Here is a 5,843-nt window from a genome sequence, read left to right as displayed (position 1 = left end):
AGGAGAGGTCTGCCACGCCATGTGGTCACCTCCGGGGCAGGCAGGAATCGAACTCATGCAGAAGTGGCTTTAGCTTCTCAGTGCTCTGCTTTAACCTGCTGCACCACCAGGGAGGGCCCAAAACATTTTTTGATAATCTGACATATGGCTGGGTGAGGACTGTACTCAGACGTCCTGGGACATGGTGCCTCATGCAGAAGTGGCTTTAGCTTCTCAGTGCTGTGCTTTAACCCGCTGCACCACCAGGGAGGGCCCAAAACATTTTTTGATAATCTGACATATGGCTGGGACTCAACTGTCCTGGGACATGGTGCTTCAAGTAGACCTGGTTTTGGGTCTTGATTCTTGTGGGTTAGCATCTATAACCACTGAGTAATAATGACTGAGTGAGTACTTTCCATGTGAATCTGAAGTACCTTCTGGGAAATTGTGGATTGGGAGGAACTTCTTAATGGCCCAACTTCTAATGAAATCTTTGGTCACCAGTGTCCTGAAAATGTCTAGAAATTTGTATATTAATTCTTCAGTAAATCCCTATTTAGGAGATCATTAAAATCAAATGAAATAATATGAGAAGAGTCATTATAAGATATGAAAACTACTAAACCAGGTTGATTAGATAGTATGCGGTGGTAGGGAAATAGGCAGGAGGAAATCTACTTGGACAAGGTTGTACCTGAGCTAAATCAAAAAGGAGAAAAAGATTTCCTTTTTATCACTGCTAAAGATGTTAATTTTCTACCAGGATATTAATTTAAATCTTTTGTAAAATGTGGTCTCACTATTCCTAAATATACTTTTAAGACATAATGTAGTTGGTTTATGTCCTATAAAGGTTAAATTAGCTTTGAATATGATAGAAAGTGATGGACCCTTATTTTATGTATAGTTTTCAATGGTGGGGTTGGAGGGGTGATGGTGGTGGGAGGTCAACATTTAACTTGACTCAATAAGATTAGTAATAGAAAACATTCACTAAGTTCTTTTTTATGTGTCACAGTGGTGCCAAACACATGATATGTATTAAATGAGTTAACACATGGAAAACACTTAGATCAGTTCCTGGCACAGGATAGATGCTCAAAAATATTTTAGCAATTATTATTATCCCAAACTTATTGTTGTATATAAAATATTATATGATGGATATGGGGGGAAATGTTTGAAGACATAAAGTAATTTACTCAAGGTCATGAAACGAGTATATAACAAATTTGGAACTGAAATTCAGGAATCTCTAGTTCAGAATCCAAGTTATGAATCATGATATACTTCCCAGCTTAATAAAATTATTCTCTAACAAACAAATAATAAAGAAAATTCATAATAATTCTAAGGAGAACATGCACTTCCATATATAACTTTAACCTAGTCATTTTCTTAAGTCCTGATAGCATGTTGATATTGTAAAGAAAAAGAATTTATCCATGAGTGAGATTTAAAATCTTAGGAAATAAGACAGAAATGCAAGGACAGTAACTGATGTAGGTACAGAAATACAGCTACGATATTCCATGTGTCTGATATTAGCTGTTAAAAAAAGAAAAACCTCACTGGATATGAGAAATGAAATTGCGTCTGTGTAAGGGATCAAATACCAGAGAGGAGACAGTTCTGCATGGGAGTTAGAGGTAACATGGCAGCCTCTGGGAGTGTCAAGAAGCAAACCTGGCAGTCTCTTGATCATATTGTGATTTATATGTTTTTACCTTCTACCATTAGACCTATTAAAGCTCTAAGAAATCCAGCTATCAAAAGTTTTAGCCAATTTGCCACAATCCACCACATTTATCAAATGTCAACATGATAGAAATCTGGGTTTTATTTTGCTTATCTATTTAACTTCTCCTCTTCTAATTGCTTGTGTTTTCCTTTATTTCTTTATCTTTCAACCCCTGGAGACGTTAATGAATATCAGGAACACAATTCAATCTGAAAGTAAAAAAAAAAATCAAAAATTTTTTTTTGAAAACCAGAGACCTCATGACTCCTTAGCTCTCTGGGGGTGCCCTTTGGTGGAACTGTAGGTGCCAGTCCCATCTTGAGGACATAGAGTCCCTTTTGCACAGGGAGAGCAACTCTCCCAGTCCTGGGGGCAGAGGGAGATCTATTTCTTGAATGGTAGTGTCAGAAACTTTGTGGATCTGATTCTCAGTGAAATCCCCATAACTAGTGAAAAAAATGTAAAAATCCAACCATTTAAAGTCTTTGGAAATTGTCCTAAGGGCATGCAGTAAATACAAAAACTTTATTCAAGAAAATTTACTCTATCTTGGTAAAGAATAGCAAGAATCTATGACATTTGAGCCATGAGCTGCTTCTTTAGAATTTAATTGGAACAGTCTGTGGAACAATTTATGCCCCAAGACATTGTGGAAAATAGTAGAGCAATGGGTTGGCAATTACTGGAGCTTAACAGTCAATGTGATACCAATAGAGGTTGACGGGTCACCAGAGAGGTGACGGGAAGAAATAGTCCAAAAGAACTCTGATTAAAAGAAATAAAAATGAAACCAAAAAACTGTCACCCTCCAGTGTTGGCTTGCACTCTTTGAGAAGTAGTTAGTTAGCTAAGCCACTTAACAAATAACAGTAAGTACAAATCTTGAGAAGAAGGGAAGATCAGTTGTCCAGTCATTGCAATATCTGAAAAGAATACTTCCAACAAAAGAATTATAAAAAGGAAAGAAACAAGAAAGTATGAGCTAGAGCCCTCCCTGGTGGTGAAAGGGGTAAAAGCACAGCACTATGAAGCTGTTTCCAGCCACTACAGCATAAGTTTGATCCCTGACTGCGGGGGTGACCACCATGGCACAGCAGACTGGTCTTGCCTTGCCCACTGCTCCCCTCAGCAGTATATTTCAGTCCACCTGCCTGTTCTGTTTCCCACTCTGTTTCTAATGAATCCTCTCATTCCCTGCACCTCTGGCCTATACCCAGTTCTTATATGCATAAATAAATGAATCTTTTTTAAAAAAGAAAATATGAGATGTACACAGGGAAAAGTAGGCAAGAAGAACTGGTGGTGAGTGGCCTGGAGGCATGTGAGGGCCAAAATTAACGAAAACTTCAAAACAGCTACTATAAATATGTTGAAAGAACTAAAGGAAACTATAGAACAAGAAGTAAAGGAAGATATCTCTAACTAAATGAAGATTAGCAATAAAGAAATAAAAATTGTAAAAGAGAACCTAATGGAAATTCTGGAGAGAAAAATATAATTATTGAATAAAAACAATACTATAGGAGAATCAACAGTAGATTTGAACAGGTCGATGAGAGAATTCGTGAACTTGAAGACAATGTAATCTGAAGAACCAGAGGAGGGGGAGGAATAAAATGAACAGAGCCCAAGAGAAATATGGGACATAATCAGTAGACAATATACTAAATATTAGAAGGAGAAGAGAGATAGGAGCGGAAGCAGATGTTCAAAATAGTAATGGCCCAAACGCCCCACATTTGATGTAAAGCACCAAACTATACATTATGAAACTCTACAAAGTTAGCATAAAGGCAAAGAGAACCACACCAAAACATGTTGTTGTCAAGTATCGAAAGTTAAAGTCAAAATAAAATTTGAAAGCAGCAAGGAAAAAATGACTACTTATATGCATGGGGATTCCAGTGAAACTATTCATTGATTTCTCATCAGATATGGTGGAGTGTAGCAGCGATATATGAAATAGTGAAAGAAAAAATGCCTTCAGTTGGATATCTTGTATGCTGAAAAAACTGAAGTATAAGATATATTGTAAATTCAAAGGTAAAAAAGGACATTTTCGGGTCAAAAATAAGACTCACCTGGCAAGAAATACTAAATGAATACCTCAGGCTAAAAGCAAGAATTTCTGGGAGGTTCATCAAATCCGCCTGAAAAAGAGAAAGCAGCACTAGTAAAGGTTATTATAAAATTATTAGCACAATCTAAAATTATTTAATTATAATGTAATTAGGTTACTATAAATTATGATTATATGATTACAAAAGAGCACAAAGAATTTAATTTATAACCACAAGAGTTATAATGTTTATTATAAAAGAAAGTATAGAAAAACACACATTTCTTTCCTTTTAACTGTCTTAAACAGCAATTGCAGAAAGCAATATGTGTGTGCATAACTATATTGGTGGGCATGCAACATATATGCATGTAATATCTTTAATAACAATATAAAGACGTTATGGCAAAGCAATATTGGAAATGACAACAAATGGTAGCTTGAATATATAAGAACTAATAAAGATATTTAAAAATGATAAATAAAAAGGCTAGTATAGGAAACAATAAATACAGAAATTTGCTCTCCTGTCTCTTCTCTTCCCTCATTTTCTTTAATGGCAGGCATGCCATTACTATTCACAGCTTCATGTCCCTTCTGGTGCAAACCCTGTTGGTCTCTGATGTCCCAGAAGGTGCAGTTTGGCACAAAGTCCTGAGACCCTCTGGGTTAGTGCCTTTCTGCATAATGTTCACATTATACTTTCAGGGTTGAAGTGGGGAACCTCCTCTGATCCCACCTTTATTCAAACCTCAGCTCACTTTTAAAACTGAGAATGACTCATCTCTCTAGGGGTATGAATTAAACCTTCAAAATGGAAACTTTAATTTATAAATGTACTTAATAAAGTGTGTTGATTATTCTTTTCCTTCCTTCATTCCACTCCTAACCCCTGGACTTTGTGTCTACTCTTGGCCTCTGAAGGCTGATTCCAGGAAGAAGTCACTTGGATTCTTTTGCTGCTGGCACTGGGCTGGGCTCAATTAATGAGAAACACCAGCAGGAGATCGGAGGAAGGAGACATTGTTGAAAATGGACAGTTAGTTCTACCAGGTTGTGCCTCCTCCTGGTGTCTACCTCTTCTCAGGCCAAACTCTCACTGATCTCCAGCCACGGCTACAAGGATGCCTCCTCCCCTGTCAGTCAGAGCTGGGAGCAGTAACGCAATCATCTGTTGATAGCAATCGACTGTTTCTGGATGCTTCACCAATCTTAGTTGATTTTCTTAACTTGCTCACAGCAAGACAAAGTAATTTTATATTAAAACCGTATCATTTGCACCTTGTAGGAGAAATTTCTTTTGTGACTGATAAGTCTTAAGGGAATACTGTATTGGACTTAAAAGTCTGTTGGCCTCTTATCATTCCAGTGATCTTTGGGAAAACATTTTAGCTGTTTCACTCTTCTATTTAATTTTGTGTAGAAGGACAAATTATCCTCTGACTCTAACTCAGGCGTGGGATGAACAACTAAAAGAGAAATGTAGCAGGCTGGACGGGATGACAAACTCCATCACTTTAGATAACGGAAACAGACATAAATGCAAACAGGCTGACATGGAAAACATCTCAGGCACTGTGGGGAACTTTTATCTTTGTAGGAAGAGTACTATGGGAAAATTCTCTTTCAAGCCACACGTAATCTAAGGCTGGATTTCCTTTAGATAAGGAAAACTGATGCAATAGTACAGGAAGTTGGGGAGAGCTGGAATTGTAAGTAGATCATGTGGGAGAAGGCGATATTCCCCCTGAATCCCAAATGCTGTCATTAGAACAATTAAGACACTGAAGAGATGTCAGTGGATTGACTTCACTGCTTAACTGTGAAAACTGCAGCCTGAAGTTCCTGTGTCCTTGTGGATTCCTGTCCTGGGTGCACTTCTCATGAAAAGACATTCTCATTATGGGACAACAATTATTTAGTTGATGCCTGTGCTTGGAATAGCTTCTTCAGTCATAAGAATCCCTCAGTATCCAAATTAATGGGAACAGTATCATACAAATATTATATATAATCTTTTCTGAAATTCCTCTAGCTTTTACAGCTATTTTAAAAAAGATT

The sequence above is a fragment of the Condylura cristata genome, unplaced genomic scaffold (genome assembly GCF_000260355.1).
Source record: "Condylura cristata isolate star-nosed mole 26May11 unplaced genomic scaffold, ConCri1.0 scaffold00001, whole genome shotgun sequence".
Lineage (NCBI taxonomy): Eukaryota > Metazoa > Chordata > Mammalia > Eulipotyphla > Talpidae > Condylura > Condylura cristata.
Note: the sequence above shows the minus strand (reverse complement) of the source record.